Source organism: Lithobates pipiens, unplaced genomic scaffold (assembly GCF_037356315.1).
Source record: "Lithobates pipiens isolate NorthernLeopardFrog02 unplaced genomic scaffold, aLitPip1_a1.2 Scaffold_8, whole genome shotgun sequence".
Classification (NCBI taxonomy): domain Eukaryota; kingdom Metazoa; phylum Chordata; class Amphibia; order Anura; family Ranidae; genus Lithobates; species Lithobates pipiens.
This window is the reverse complement of record NW_027507903.1, coordinates 414,360,187-414,378,188: the sequence shown is the minus strand read 5'-3', so window position 1 is coordinate 414,378,188 and position 18,002 is coordinate 414,360,187. Positions and strand designations below refer to the sequence as shown.

At 38.8% G+C, this 18,002-nt stretch overlaps 1 protein-coding gene and 1 pseudogene across 1 annotated transcript in view; both read right to left on the bottom strand.

The window, feature by feature from the left end:
• Window positions 1-18,002, bottom strand: part of LOC143962191 (protocadherin gamma-B5-like) — a 293,876-nt gene that overhangs the window by 131,005 nt on the left and 144,869 nt on the right. The gene's annotated exons all lie outside the window — the stretch shown is intronic.
• Window positions 6,062-8,759, bottom strand: LOC143964441 (protocadherin gamma-B1 pseudogene; annotated as a pseudogene).

Genomic DNA, 18,002 nt, shown 5'->3' with positions numbered 1-18,002 from the left:
CATCTGTGTGTCTGTGTAAAAATCCAGGTAGTGAACAGGCAACAGCTTCAGCTGTCCACAGTTAAAATTGTTGCAGCCAGACTCAGTGGAGGGAGATTTCTGCAGCATATTTGGCAAGTACAGAATTACAGTGTATATAAAATAATATGCCAAGTGGTTGGAGGGAAGCTTCAGAATGGCAAAAATGTTTTTATTACAAATTATGTGAGCAGAATTCAGTTCCTCTTTAAATGCATTAACACATTTAAGCCAGACCCCAGCTACTACTTTATGAGACGTTTTGAGATAAAGGTTTTACATATATAAATATCTGACCATTTTAAGCACCCCTGACAGTGTTAAATGGCTGGTCCCATCTCTGTAACAGATACATTCTGGTGGTGAGCTTGTCCTTTCGGAAAACAACAGATATACTGTCTGGATCAACAGATGAAAATGAAAGAAATCTAAAAAAGAAAACTAATACAGCCATTACATCTAAGAATTGGTAATCTGCAATATAATAAATGTTTGATTTTGGGTATAGTGCCACTTTAGGAATTAGCAACTAAAAATAAGAACCCTTTATGAAAAAAAGACCAATTATTCTTTAACGCTATATTTTCAGAAATTCTAAAAACATTTTTTGTATATATGGTCCTTTTAAACATCTCATTTATTGTAAATTTTATTGAAAAACAAACTTTCCTGTCAACACTCATGTGCAGCACCCTGGCCACATAGATTTAATGATTACGCATTTAGAATTAGGCCGCGTGCACACGATCAGCTTTTCCGACAACAAATGTTAGATGTGAGCTTATTGTCGGAAAGTCTGATCGTGTGTACGGGGCATTACAGTTTTAAAGCAGAATTAATCCCATCGAGTCACCTGTTTTCTAGGTCAGTTACATTCAATGCATGCCGTAAATTATAACTGCTACAGTTTCTAGTGTGCTTATTTTCGCTCTCAACTCAACTGCCAAGCCATCAAATGGCTGGTGTCATAGCTGATCACATGTGCAGGCAACTACAGATCATGCAGATGCTAAAATGACAGCTTCCTTAGCTATAATGGATACACACCACGTGTCTCCATCAGGTCCCTGATGAAGACACGTGGTGTGTCAAAATGCATAGGGCTTGACTGGAAGCTGAGAGAACTGGAAGTGATGTAAGAGGTGCCTGTTACACTGTTAAAATGACAGCTCTGACATTTTTTTATTTTATTGTAAGGTCCCATTTGGCTTTTTTAATTAATAAATCAACTTGTTCATATGATACTGTGCTATGGGAGATTCGTTTTCATCCCTTACATAAATCAGTCATCATTTGGAATACAGGACTAGGAGAGGCATTATCTACCACCATTGGATGAGGTCCCCCAGCCATATTAACCTGTAAAAGCCATATACCATCTATATTGAGGTAAGAGTTTAGAGAACACTAAGTGGTATACACGAAGATTCCACACTGGAGGCTATTAATTGCAGATTTAGTTTGAAGCACTTTTTGCACTTTTTTCACCCCACCATTTTTGGATTATTTGATCACAATGTTATTTATTATGACAGTTTGATTCTGATCATTTGGGACTGGATTAATTAATTAATTAATTAATTTATTTATTTATTTATCTATTTATTTATTCACATAGATCATTCAGTATTTGTCACATTATTGGATATGTACATAATAGGGGTTATGTGCATTGTATAGGAGAGTTTTTCACAGGATTATATTGTTTATTTTGCACAAACATTTGTATTTTTGCACATTATTGCACAATCACCATTTCTGTAAGCATTATTTGCACAGTGGATACACACACACACATATATATCATGATTGTAGTACAGTTTAATTAGTTGCGCTGATCTCTTCTTTAATTTATACCCATCCAATGCATTAAGGCGAAAAAACTGGCAATGATGGGCCCCCCGTTTTACTTACCGAAGCCCGTTTACCTGCTCGGCTCATCCCGGGACTGAGACATACACTCTGTGTCTATGGATGCCCGCAAGGTAACCCCCTCGGGAGAGAGCTTCCAGAGGGGGTTAGCTATTGTGGGGAGGAACTGAGAGAGCCACCGTGGGACCCCAGAACAGGAGGATTCGGGCCACTCTGTGCAATGCTAGAAAACTAAAAGAGATGTGGGATGAACTAGGCCCCATTCACACCTCAGCGTTTTGTAGCTTGAAGCTCGAAGCTTCAAAACGCTGAATGACACACACACACACACACACACATATATATATATATATATATATCATGATTGTAGTACAGTTTAATTAGTTGCGCTGATCTCTTCTTTAATTTATACCCATCCTATGCATTAAGGTGAAAAAACACCTGGCAATGATGGGCCCCCCATTTTTCTTACCGAAGCCCGTTTACCTCCTCGGCTCGTCCCCGGCGTCCTCTTCTCCACAGAGTCTCGGCGTTGATTGGATAGATTGATAGCAGTGCAGCCATTGGCTCCCGCTGCTGTCAATCAAATCCAATGACGTGGCCACCGAGGGACGGGACCGAGACATACACTCTGTGTCTATGGATGCAGAGTGTATGAGATAGGAGCGTGCCCACAAGGTAACCCCTTTGGGAGAGAGCTTCCAGAGGGGGTTAGCTATTGCAGGGAGGAGCCAAGAGAGCCGCCGTAGGACCCCAGAACAGGAGGATTGGGGCCACTCTGTGCAATGCTAGAAAACTAAAAGAGATATGGGATGAACTAGGCCCCATTCACACCTCAGCGTTTTGTAGCTTGAAGCTCGAAGCTTCAGAACGCTGAATGAGAAAAAAATTCATTATTTTCTATGGAGAAGGTTTACATCTCCACTCCAAGTCACCTAAAGCCAAATGCCTAAAGCTCAAAAAAGTTCTGGAGCTTTTTTTGTAGCTCAAATGGGGCAGATTTGAGCATTTTTGGGCACGTTTTTATTCCCATAGAAATGAATAGAAATGCACCATTCGCAGTAAAATAGTAATAATATATAAATAAATAACTGGAAACTAAATACACAAATATCTAAAAGTCATCCTAAATAAATAAATACAATACATTAATAATATGTATTAATACATAAATAATAATAATAAATAATCACCCAAACCCAAACAAAACAAATACATTATTATTACGGCTGTTACTGATTAAAATTTTCATGTTCGATTAATCGATTTTTTTTTAAATCGATTAATCGACTAATTTTGATTAATTATAACACACATACAGATCCAACTACTTTTAGCTGATCTCCTTGCATTGCAACTCTGCATTAGTCAGTGGTAAATGTGGTATACACTATATACAATCACCCGACACTAGTTAGTTTCCACAATCCATGACTTAACTTCACAGTTCACACAACTACGTTTTAAATTCAAACTGTAGCACTGACGTAAGTCTTTTTTTTTTCCATAGTAGCATCACAATCCCTCCACCTCCGGTCTAACTAATCACTCTCACCTCATGGCATGGACCCCTGTGCAAACAGGTGGTCATGCAAGCGGGTATCAAAAGGGTTAACACGGACCATTAATGTCTCTCACATCTCCTTAGATCTCAGAAAGGACGCCAGGTCATGGGTAGAAAGAAAATATCTAAGTGCTCACCACTTAAGTATAAGATTTAATTTTTGTGTTCAAACACAAACTACTCACATAAAGATGATAGAAACACAGCATGTAAAGCCGACAAACGTGTTAGTTCCATAGGGCAGCAGCGGGTGACGTCATGCGTAGCTCCACCACCGTACACGTTACGTTCAATCAGAACTTCGACGTCACCGGTCTCCTTCCCCTTCCATTCATTAGCAGATGGAGGCATTGGGGAAGGAGGGAGGAGTCCGATGTCTGTGACGTCACCAGATCCCCGACGGAACTCCCTGAAGATCCGGAAGCCGGCAGAGAGGTGAGTACCGATCAAAAGAATTTTGATCGATTAAAAAAAATTTACGATTTATTCGAGGAATTAATCTTTAATTTCCACAGCCCTAGTTATTTTTAATAATAATAATAATAATAATAATAATAATTTTTTTATTTTGTGTTATGCCTTGTACACACAGTTGGACATTCCGACAACAAAATCCATCAGATTTTTTCTGACAGATTTTGTCCTAAACTTGTGCTGCATACACACGATGGGACAAAGTTGTTGGAAAATCCAATCGTTCGAAACGTGATGATGTTCTTTCGTTATGACGGGACTACATTGAGGCTACTAGCTAATAGCTTTGGTCTCCTAATTTGATCTGATCTGCGTGGCACTTTGTCCAATCACAATTCTCTACAAATGATCAGAAAAGGTCCGATCGGATTCTGTTGTCGGAAAATTTGAGATCCTGCTCTCAAATTTTTTCCGTCTGAATTTCCGATGGAAAAAGTCAGATAGAGCCCACACACGATTTTCCGACAATATAATCCGATCGGACATTTTGCGTCGGAATTTCTGACCATGTGTACAAGGCATTAGGGTTAGGGTGTTTAGATTTTTATGATTATTATTTTACTTTTTTTAAGGTTTCGGGGTTAATTATTTATTTACTATTACTTAGTTTTCATTTATTGAATTTATTTGTTATTTATTTAAGATTATATTTATTTATTTGTGTATTTATTTAACATGTATTTATTAATTTATTATTATTATTATTATTATTATTATTATTATTAGTAGTAGTAGTAGTAGTAGTAGTAGTATTAGCTCCCTAAGCCTAACAAAAAATAAATAAATAACCCTATGTCAGGAATTTAGTTCAGCTCATACTAATTCACAAATTCTTCTGCAGCTACTGCTCATTCCCATACCTCCAATGCTCGTGCACCTGTAGCAGCATACAGATGGGCTCAGGCAAATATCCAGTGTGCACTAACACGTAGGTGCCTCCTGACCACCCTGCTGTCCTACCATGGATGTCCCCAGCTCACCTTGATTACGCCCCTGACTGTGTCAGTCACCTGCTATTAAGCTACTGGCCCCTATGCTTCTTTGAGCCTTGTACCTCTGTCACCACATTCAAGGGTGCTCGGACCAGAGCCACAAGGGAAGCTCTCTCTTCAACTTGGCCTCCAACCAAGGTACGTGACACCCTAACCCCTAATCTTAACCCTAACCCCAAATCCTAATCCTAACCTAACCTTAAAGCGGTTCTGCACTGCTGAAATTTTTTTTTTTTCTGGTTACGCTTTAAAATGTATGTTTTTAAATAAAAAAGCTTACTTTTCTTTGATTTCTCACTGAAGCATGTCCGTTTTTGCTTAAAATGTTCATTTATATTCTTAATGATCAGATGATTTCATTTTAGTTGTGGGCATGTGAAGCCCACAAGCAATAACTTCCTCCTTCTTTGCTTTGTACGGAACCAGCATGCTTTGCCGGTTCCCGCGCATGCTCTGTAGCTACAGCTACGAGCGGTGTAATTCCTGAATGTTGTCAGGACAACGGGCGGCGTCGTAAGTTCCCGCCATCCTCGAACTCTCGCGAGATTTCGCCTGTATTAGCCGCAATGTCTCCTGGGATTACTTGGACGAGATCCCAGGAGACAGTGCGGGGTTCAGCGGAAGTGATGCTGATCCCCGCATAAAGACCGCCCATAGCCGCAGGGGATGAAAAGATAAAATTACAAATAACGAAAGGTAGGATAAATAAAAACAAAGGGGCATTAGGAAATTTATGAATGATAGCAAACACAATGGCAGTAGGTTAATAAAATGTGTGCAGAACCGCTTTAACTCTAACCCTTTACCCTAACGAAAAAAAATAATTTAATGAAAACGAATAATGAAAAATAAATAGAAAGCCAATGGAAGAGCTAAAAAAGCTAAAATACCTACCAACAAATGACGCAACAGATAAAAAAATGCCAACACTGCATATAAACGTGCAAGTCATAAAAATGCACAAAACAACCCTTAAAAAATGCTCAAAGACTCTACACTCAGGTGTAAATGCTGAGTGCTGGTCTGGTAACTATGGACGTCTTATAGTCACAAGAGTCTACAATCTCTATTGTATGAAACAGCTTGCTATTATCAAGAGAATTTTTGGTAACTATTATTTTACAAAATCCTTAAAATAAAACAAAATAGCAGAACATTTTAAATCATTACAAACCTCATCTGATTTGTCAACACTGTATGGGTCACAGCCTTTATAACAAACATATCTGCAACATTGTTTTAACAAATGCACACTAATTAAACATTATAGTTTGAACATACCTGCAAAATAAGACTGTCATCAGCTATAGGGTCTCTTATGTTTTCATTACCAATTCCTGAATCATCCGCATCAATTAGTTTATCTACAGGAACAACTGGAACACACTGCTGAGTTTTTAGGAAAGCAAATTCCTTGTCCATTGAGTCCAGAGTTGGACAAACATTGTATGTGTAGGGCAGCTGCAATGTTCCATTGTTAAACTGGGAAATAAATCTGGGATCTACAGTATGATATAATTGTGTATTCACAGGGCCAAATGAAGGCAAAGATTTGGGCTCCCTGCATTTGGAGACCACAGCGACTATCACAGTCAATACAAACAGAAAAGTAATCAATGACAAGGCGATCACCAGGTACATTTGTAAGTTTGACTGAGAGTCCAGTTTGCTTGGTTGTTTGTTCATTTCAGGAATTATCTGATGAAAATTATCAGCAATCACCAGGTTTAGAGTCACAGAAGCAGACAGGGGTGGAGAGCCATTGTCTTTTACTATGACTACAACTTTATGTTTTAAAGAATCTTTATCATGAAGAACATTTGATGTTTTGATCTCCCCAGTGTATTGATCAATAGCAAAAAGTGATGGCTCAGAAACTTGCAAAAAATAAGACAACCAGGCATTATGTCCAGAATCCGCATCCACTGCGACCACTTTAGATACTATGGAACCTTGTTCAGATGACCAAGGCACCATCTCAAAGATAGGACCATCACTGTCCCTTGGTGGGTATAGGATGACTGGTGGGTTATCATTCTGGTCTACCACATGAATTTTTAGAGTTGTGCTGCTGTTCAGTGATGGAAATCCATTGTCTTTAGCAATGACCTGAATGTTGAATTCTCTGTGTTGCTCATAATCAAACGATTTTTGTGCATAAATGACTCCGGTCACTGGATTTATAGATACATGCAAGGATATGGCATCTTTGTCATTACTGTTACTTACTATAAAGTAAGTCAGTTTTGCATTTTCTTCACTGTCAATATCTTTTGCTTGAATATGAAATATGGAAGCTCCTGGTAAATTATTTTCTGGTACAAATGCTGTATAAATCAACTTCTCAAAAATAGGTGCATTGTCGTTAACATCCACCAAGTCCAAATAGATGACTTTCACAGAAGACAAAAGAGGAGAACCCTTGTCAGATGCTTGAATGGTGATGTTATAGGATGATAATTTTTCTCTGTCCAGAGAATCTTTGGTAACAATTTTGTAAAAGTTGCTTGCTGATGACACTAATTGAAATGGAATATCCCCAATGATTTGACACTGAACTTCTCCATTTTCTCCAGAGTCTTTATCACGAACTGCAATCAGTGCCACCACAGTCCCAGGTAATGTGTCTTCAGGAATAGGAGAAGACAGGGAGGTGAGAGTTATCTCAGGAACATTGTCATTCTCATCCAATATCTCTATTAAAACTTTGGCATGGGCAGCCAGGTCCCCTCCATCCATGGCTTGTACAGATATTTCATAGTGTTTTTTCATTTCATAATCTAAATGTCCCTTTGTTCTAATGTCTCCATTATTGTGATTAATTGTAAACATCTGGAGAATGTTATTTGCCCTGGTAATAAAAGAATATGTAATCTGTGCATTTACTCCTTCATCCTCATCATTTGCTCTGACCTGCAGAACTGTAGAATTTAAAGGTATATTTTCCATAATGCTTATTTTATATACTTCTTGGGTAAATATAGGTGTATTATCATTAAAATCAGTGATGGTAATCTTAATCATTGCTGTGCCTGTTTGTATAGGATTTCCTCCATCAAAAGCTGATAGAATGAGTTCATGGTAATTTTGTGTCTCTCGGTCTAGAGGCTTTTCTAGAACCAGCTCAGGAAATATACTGCCATCAGAGCTGATCCTTTCTCCTAAGGCAAAGTGCTCATTTGGACTCAGCTTGTAGCTTCTCAATGTATTAATTCCTATGTCCAAATCCTCAGCTTTCTGTAAAGCAAACTTTGCTCCTGGTGAAGCATATTCACTTATTTGCAATCGTATTGTTTCATCAAGAAATGTTGGTGGATTGTCATTTATATCTTGAATTTCAATCCTAACACTGAACACGTTTAAAGGATTCTCAGCCACAGCATCAAAGGTCAGGACACAATCAGCTGCAGCCCCACACAGTGTCTCTCTGTCTATCCTTTCTGCAATAAAAAGGTCTCCATTCTCCAGATTGATACTGAAATATTTTTCAGAAACATCAGACACAATTCTGAGTTTTCTTGCTGTGATATCCTTCACATTCATTCCAAGATCTTTCACTAAATCACCAACAACTGACCCTTTCCTCATTTCTTCTACAATGGAATAATGAATCTGAGCAGAGACTGAATGACACAACCAGGAAAATAATGAAATCACTACTTGCCATCTGATTTCCAGGGGTGATTGTGGTTGATGCATTTTCAAGACAGCCGTTCCTTCTATTGATGGGAATATATAAGAGGAAATTCCTTGTAGAATGTATAATCCTTAATTGAATTCAAATTCCAGAATATCTTTGTTAGACCTGAAGCAGTCCCATCTCATGCAGAAATGCTCTATATTCACTCTTGCAGTTGTACTGCCTGTCTCATAGAGGCATGCATCTCTCACATCCTTCTCTTATTGGTTCAACAGCGGCGCTCTGAGGTGTAATTGGGGAACTACAACATTTTAGAGTTTCTTTCATAAATACAGATTTAGATTTTAGAACTTTTCACACAAGGGTCATCAGTTCGTTCACTAAAACGGATTTTTATTAAACTTCTTTAATGTTCATTAATATAATTTTCTGATACTCTTGAAAAAAAAACATAAAAAAACAAGCGTACCTCATGAAACACAATTGCTATAGAGGCCATATTTTTTATGTGAACTGAACTTTGGTATGTGCTAGATTTTTATTTATTTTTTGATAAATACGTCCTGATCGTTTGATACATCAAAGACATTTAAAGTGTATTGTGTATACAATATATGTTATTTATTTAGCCAAAATACTGTGGAAATAACTGTCAAATTAGGCAAGAGAGCATAACTACAACTACTCAGTAATTTGTTCTTGTTTATAAATAATAGGTTCAATAAATATGAAGCCCATTAGGTGTTTTCAGGTTTCTTCTTCAAAAAATGACATACGGCTAGGGAGAGTGACTCAAGGGAGGAGATAAGGGGAAAATAGGTCACAAGACATGGTTAAGAAAAGTGGATTACAGGAAAGTTTAGGAGGAGGCACAAGAGGATCCAGGTGGGTGGGTCACATGGGGGAAGTGGGCCATAATGGCAGGTTAGTGGTAAATAGGGATGGGCTGAATGGACCCCTGTTCAGTTTGCCAAGAAATTCCGAACATCGAGAAAGTTTGGATCCAAATAACGAACCCCACGAAAGTGAATGGGACCCGAACGTCAACAATCAAATTGCCCATTTTGAAGGTTTATATGCATGTAATTGGGCATGGTTATAGGGGTCCGGGTCCTGCCCCGGGGAGACATGTATCTATAAAAAAAGTTTGTGAAAAACCTCATTTTTAATGGAGCAGTGATTTTTAGATTTTTAAAGTGAAAGCATAAAAGGGAGGTGTGTCAGAAGAGGGCCAATGAGAGCTGCAGGGATGTAGAGCTGGAGGTGTGCATCTGTGTGTCTGTGTAAAAATCCAGGTAGTGAACAGGCAACAGATTTAGCTGTTCACAGTTAAAATTGTTGCAGCCAGACTCAGTGGAGGGAGATTTCTGCAGCATATTTGGCAAGTACAGAATTACAGTATATATAAAATAATATGCCAAGTGGTTAGAGGGAAGCTTCAGAATGGCAAAAACGTTTTTATTACAAATTACGTGAGCAGACTGCAGTTCCCCTTTAAATGCATTAACACATTTAAGCCAGACCCCAGCTACTACTTTATGAGACGTTTTGAGATAAAGGTTTTACATGTATAAATATCTGACCATTTTAAGCACCCCTGCCAGTGTTAAATGGCTGGTCCCATCTCTGTAACAGATACATTCTGCTGGTGAGCTTGTCCTTTTGGAAAACAACAGATTTACTGTCTGGATCAATAGATGAAAATGAAAGAAGTCTAAAAAAGAAAACTAATACAGCCATTACATCTAAGAATTGGTAATCTGCAATATAATAAATGTTTGATTTTGGGTATAGTATCACTTTAGGAATTAGCAACTAAAAATAAGAACCCTTTATGAAAAAAAGACCAATTATTCTTTAACGCTATATTTTCAGAAATTATAAAAACATTTTTTGTATATATGATCCTTTTAAACATCTCATTTATTGTAAATTTTATTGAAAAACAAACGTTCCTGTCAACACGCTTGTGCAGCACCCTGGCCACATAGATTGAATGATTACGCATTTAGAATTAGGCCGCGTGCACACAATCAGCTTTTTCGACAACAAATGTTAGATGTGAGCTTATTGTCAGAAAGTCTGATCGTGTGTACGGGGCATTACAGTTTTAAAGCAGAATTAATCCCGAGTCACCTTTTTTCTAGGTCAGTTACATTCAATGCATGCCATAAATTAAAGCTGCTACAGTTTCTAGTGTACTTATGTTCGCTCTCAACTCAACTGCCAAGCCATCAAATGGCTGGTGTCATAGCTGATCACATGTGCAGGCAACTACAGATCATGCAGAGGCTAAAATGACAGCTTCCTTAGCTATAATGGATACACACCGCGTGTCTTCATCAGTCCCCTGACGAAGACACGTGGTGTGTCAAAATGCATAGGGATTGACCGGAAGCTGAGAGAACCGGAAGTGATGTAAGATGTGCCTGTATCACTGTTAAAATGACAGATCTGAAATTTTTTTATTTTATTGTAAGGTCCCATTTGGCTTTTTTAATTAATAAATCAGCTTGTTCATATGATACTGTGCTATGGGAGATTCTTTTTCATCCCTTACATAAATCCGCTGTGTGTGAACATCCTAACTGATAATTTGGAAGTCGTCATTTGGAATACAGGACTAGGAGAGTCATTATCTACCACCATTGGATCCCGGGAGGTCCCCCAGCCATATTAACCTTTAAAAGCCATATACCATCTATATTGAGGTAAGAGTTTAGAGAGCATTAAGTGGTATACTCGAAGATTCCACACTGGAGGCTATTTATTGAAGATTTTGTTTGAAGCACTTTTTGCACTTTTTTCACCCCACCATTTTTGGATTATTTGATCACAATGTTATTTATTATGACAGTTTGATTCTGATCATTTGGGACTGGATTCATTTATTTATCTATTTATTTATGTGACGGAACCGATCCCACACTCTGATTGAGTGTTTCTGTCAGTATACCGCTTTCTAAGTCTGAATATAGATATCAGATATTCAAACCGGTCACAAGCCCAAAACAAGACGACACTTGCTTAGCTGATCAACATGGACTGATTTATTAGAACCAAAATGATAAGTATTTATAATGCAGTACAAGACTAAAACCTAACCTAATTAGCATGAGCTAATTATCTAATCATTGACCCAGATTAGTTGTCTGAGAGATAGGACTTTTCAGGGTTTGTCTCCTTGCTCACTGATTGACTATTCAATACACATTACCATAAACATAAACACAGAGTTAATTAGCACACACAACAATGTGTTGAATACTCTTACAAGCCAGACTAGACTGATTTATACAACAGACAGGTGGCTGGAGTTGTTGATATTAGCATCTGACAGTGTGTGTCCCAACAGCATGAGAAAACACACATTATATATACATATATACAGCATTGAATCTGACTAGCACAGATTACAGTGGGGTTCTCATTCACCCCGTTCCCCTTAAAATCCAGGGCCCATAATCGATCAGCAAGAGGCTCGCATTCAGTCCTCTCAAAAAGCCTGTGTCCCGGCTAGGTCTGTCACAATTTATTCACATAGATCATTGAGTATTTGTCACATTAGTGAAAAATGTACATAATAGTGGTTATGTGCATTGTATAGGAGATGTTTATACAGGATTATATTGTTTATTTTGCACAAACATTTGTATTTTTGCACATTATTGCACCGTCACCATTTCTGTAAGCATTATTTGCACCATGTATATACACACACACACACACACACACACACACATATATATATATATATATATATATATATATATATATATATATATATATATATATATATATATATATATATATATATGTATCATGATGTAGTACAGTTTAATTAGTTGCGCTGATCTCTTCTTTAATTTATACCCACCCTATGCATATTAAGGTGAAAAAACACCTGGCAATGATGGGCCCCCCGTTTTACTTACCGAAGCCCGTTTACCTGCTCGGCTCATCCCGGGACTGAGACATACACTCTGTGTCTATGGATGCAGAGTGTATGAGACAGAAGCGCGCCCGCAAGGTAACCCCCTCGGGAGAGAGCTTCCAGAGGGGGTTAGCTATTGTGGGGAGGAGCCGAGAGAGCCACCGTGGGACCCCAGAACAGGAGGATTGTAGCCACTCTGTGCAATGCTAGAAAACTAAAAGAGATATGGGATGAACTAGGCCCCATTCACACCTCAGCGTTTTGTAGCTTGAAGCTCGAAGCTTCAAAACGCTGAATGAGAAAAAAATTAATTATTTTCTATGGAGAAGGTTTACATCTCCACTCCAAGTCACCTAAAGCCAAATGCCTAAAGCTCAAAAAAGTTCTGGAGCTTTTTTTGTAGCTCAAAAGGGGCAGATTTGAGCATTTTTGGGCACATTTTTATTCCCATAGAAATTAATAGAAATGCACCATTCGCAGTAAAATAGTAATAATATATGAATAAATAACTGGAAACTAAATACACAAATATCTAAAAGTCATCCTAAATAAATAAATAAAATAAATTAATAATATGCATTAATACATAAATAATAATAATAAATAATCACCCAAACCCAAACAAAACAAATACATTATTATTAGGGCTGTTACTGATTAAAATTTTCATGTTCGATTAATCGATTTTTTTTTAAATCGATTAATCGACTAATTTTGATTAATTATAACACACATACAGATCCAACTACTTTTAGCTGATCTCCTTGTATTGCAACTCTGCATTAGTCAGTGGTAAATGTGGTATAGACTATATACAATCACCCGACACTAGTTAGTTTCCACAATCCATGACTTAACTTCACAGTTCACACAAATACGTTTTAAATTCAAACTGTAGCACTGACATAAGTCATTTTTTTCCCAAAGTAGCGTGACAATCCCTCCACCTCCGATCTAACTAATCACTCTCACCTTATGGCATGGACCCCTGTGCAAACAGGTGGTCATGCAAGCAGGTATCAAAAGGGTTAACATGGACCATTAATGTCTCTCACATGTCCTTAGATCTCAGAAAGGATGCCAGGTCATGGGTAGAAAGAAAAGATCTAAGTGCTCACCACTTAAGTATAAGATTTAGTTTTTGTGTTCAAACACAAACTACTCACATAAAGATGATAAAAACACAGCATGTAAAGCTGACAATCGTGTTAGTACCGTAGGGCAGCAGCGGGTGACGTCATGCGTAGCTCCTCCGCCGCACACGTTACGTTCAATCAGAACTTTAACGTCACCCGACTCCTCCCCCTTCCATTTGTTAGCAGATGGAGGCATTTGGGGAAGGAGGGAGGTGTCCGATGTCTGTGACGTCACCGGATCTCCGACGGAACTCCCTAAAGACCCTTAAGCTAGCAGAGAGGTGAATAACGATCAAAAGAATTTTGATCAATCAAAAAAATTTATGATTAATCGAGGAATTCATCTTTAATTTCCACAGCCCTAGCTATTATTAATAATAATAATAATAATAATATTAATAATAATTTATTATTTTGTGTTATGCCTTGTACACACGGTTGGACATTCTGACAACAAAGTTCATCGGATTTTTTCAGACGGATTTTGTCCTAAACTTGTGCTGCATACACACGGTTGGACAAAGTTGTTGGAAAATCCAAGCGTTTGGAACGTGATGATGTTCGTTCGTCACGACGGGACTACGTTGAGGCTACTAGCCAATAGCTTTGGTCTCCTAGTTTGATCTGAGCATGCGTGGCATCCTGCTCTCAAATTTTTTGCGTCGAAATTTCTGATGGAAAAAGTCCGATAGAGCCCAAACACGATTTTCCGACAATATAATCCGATCGGACATTTTGCGTCGGAATTTCCAACCGTGTGTACAAGGCATTAGTTTAGGGTGTTTAGTTTTTTATGATTATTATTATTATTTTACTTTTTTTAAGGTTTCGGGGTTAATTATTTATTTACTATTACTTAGTATTCATTTATTGAATTTATTTGTTATTTATTTAAGATTATATTTATTTATTTATGTATTTATTTAACATTTATTTATTAATTTATTATTATTATTATTATTATTATTATTAGTAGTAGTAGTAGTAGTAGTAGTAGTAGTAGTAGTAGTAGTAGTAGTATTAGCTCCCTAAGCCTAACAAAAAATAAATAAATAACCCTATGTCAGGAAAGCTAGTTCAGCTCATACTAATTCACAAATTACCGTATATACTCGAGTATAGGCCGACCCGAATATAAGCCGAGGCCCCCAATTTACCCCCAAAAAACTGGAAAAAATTATTGACTCGTGTCTAAGCCGAGGGTGAGACATGCCTGTCCATCCCTGTGTGTCCGTCCATCCCTGTGGGTCCATCCATCCCTGTGTGTGTCCATGCATCCGTGTGTGTGTGTGTCCATGCATCCGTGTGTGTGTGTGTCCATGCATCCGTGTGTGTGTGTGTCCATCCATCCCTGTGTGTGTGTGTGTGTGTGTGTGTGTGTGTGTGTGTGTGTGTGTGTGCATGCATCCATGTGTGTGTGTGTGTGTGTGTGTGTGTGTGCATGCATCCGTGTGTGTGTGTGTGTGCATGCATCCGTGTGTGTGTGTGTGTGTGTGTGTGTGTGTGTGTCCGTGCAGCCTACCTGTGTCCAGCCTGCCTGTGTCCGTCCAGCCTGTGTCCGTCCAGCCTGTGTCCCGTCCAGCCTGCGTCCCGTCCAGCCTGCGTCCCGTCCAGCCTGCGTCCCGTCCAGCCTGCGTCCCGTCCCGGCCCGTCCCGAGCCGAGCCTCCGTCCTTCAGCTCTTCGTCGGCGGCCATTCTAGGATTCAAAAGCCGCGCCTCCGTCGGTGATAGGCGGAACACTCAATTTCCCACTGACTGCTGGGAAATTGAGTGTTCCGCCTATCGGATGTCCGTGATAGGCGGAACACTCAATTTCCCAGCAGTCAGTGGTCCGCCTATCATGGACGTCCGCTCATCCTCATACTACGGACGAGGATGAGAGGATGTCCGTGATAGGCGGAACACAGACTGCTGGGAAATTCAGTGTTCCGCCTATCACCGACGGAGGCGCGGCCTTTGAATCCTAGAATGGCCGCTGTCTGTCTGCTCGACGCGCTGATCGGGCAGACAGACAGCGATGACTCGAGTATAAGCCGAGGGGGGCACTTTCAGCCTCAAAAAAGAGGCTGAAAATCTCGGCTTATACTCGAGTATATACGGTATTCTGCAGCTACTGCTCATCCCCATACATCTAATGCTCGTGCACCTGTACCAGCATACAGATGGGCTCAGGCAAATATCCAGTGTGCACTAACACGTAGGTGCCTCCTGACCACCCTGCTGTCCTACCGTGGATGACCCTGGCTCTCCTTGATTACGCCCCTGACTGTGTCAGTCACCTGCTATTAAGCTACTGGCACCTATGCTTCTTTGAGCCTTGTACCTCTGTCACCACATTCAAGGGTCCTCGGACCAGAGCCACAAGGGAAGCTTTCTCTTCAACTTGGCCTCCAACCAAGGTACGTGACACCCTAACCCCTAATCTTAACCCTAACCCCAACTCCTAATCCTAACCTAACATTAACTCTAACCCCTTACCCTAACGAATTTTTTTTTGTTATGAAAACAAATAATGAAAAAATAAATAGAAAGCCAACGGAAGAGCAAAAAAAGCTGAAATACCTACCAACAAATGACGCAACAGATAAAAAAATGCCAACACTGCATATAAAAGTGCAAGTCACCCATAAAAATGCACAAAACAACCCTGAAAAAATGCTTAAAGACTCTACACTCAGGTGTAAATGCTGAGTGCTGGTCTGGTAACTATGGACGTCTTATAGTCACAAGAGTCTACAATCTCTATTGTATGAAACAGCTTGCTATTATCAAGAGAATTTTTGGTAACTATTATTTTACAAAATCCCTAAAATAAAACAAAATAACAGGAAATTTAAAATCATTACAAACCTCATCTGATTTGTCAACACTGTATGGGTCACAGCCTTTATAACAAACATATCTGCAACATTGTTTTAACGAATGAACACTAATTAAACATTATAGTTTGAACATACCTGCAAAATAAGACTGTCATCAGCTATAGGGTCTCTTATGTTTTCATTACCAATTCCTGAATCATCCGCATCAATTAGTTTATCTACAGGAACAACTGGAACACACTGCTGAGTTTTTAGGAAAGCAAATTCCTTGTCCATTGAATCCAGAGTTGGACAAACATTGTATGTGTAGGGCAGCTGCAATGTTCCATTGTTAAACTGGGAAATAAATCTGGGATCTACAGTATGATATAAATGAGTATTCACAGGGCCAAGGTAAGGCAAAGATTTGGACTCTCTGCATTTGGAGACCACAGCGACTATCACAGTCAATACAAACAGAAAAGTAATCAATGACAAGGCGATCACCAGGTACATTTGTAAGTTCGACTGAGAGTCCAGTTTGCTTGGTTGTTTGTTCATTTCAGGAATTATCTGCTGAAAATTATCAGCAATCACCAGGTTTAGAGTCACAGAAGCAGACAAGGGTGGGGAGCCATTGTCTTTTACTATGACTACAACTTTATGTTTTAAAGAATCTTTATCATGAAGAACATTTGATGTTTTGATCTCTCCAGTGTATTGATCAATAGTAAAAAGTGATGACTCAGAAACTTGCAAAAAATATGACAACCAGGCATTGTGTCCAGAATCCGCATCCACTGCAACCACTTTAGATATTATGGAACCTTGTTCAGATGACCAAGGCACCATCTCAAAGACAGGGCCATCACTGTCTCTTGGTGGGTATAGGATGACTGGTGGGTTATCATTCTGGTCTACCACATTAATTTTTAGAGTTGTGCTGCTGTTCAATGATGGGAATCCATTGTCTTTAGCAATGACCTGAATGTTGAATTCTCTGTGTTGCTCATAATCAAATGATTTTTGTGCATAAATGACTCCAGTCACTGGATTTATAGATACATGCAAGGATATGGCATCTTTGTCATTAGTGTTACTTACTATAAAGTAAGTCAGTTTTGCATTTTCTTCACTGTCAATATCTTTAGCTAGAATATGAAATATGGAAGCTCCTGCTAAATTATTTTCTGGTACAAATGCTGTATAAATCAACTTCTCAAAAATAGGTGCATTGTCATTAACATCTGCCAAATCCAAATAGATGACTTTCACAGAAGACAAACAAGGAGAACCCTTGTCAGATGCTTGAATGGTAATGTTATAGGATGATGATTTTTCTCTGTCCAGAGAATCTTTGGTAACAATTTTATAGAAGTTGCTTGCTGATGACACTAATTGAAATGGAATATCCCCAATGATTTGACACTGAACTTCTCCATTTTCTCCAGAGTCTTTATCACGAACTGCAATCAGTGCCACCACAGTTCCAGGTGATGTGTCTTCAGGAATAGGAGAAGACAGGGAGGTGAGGGTTATCTCAGGAACATTGTCATTCTCATCCAATATCT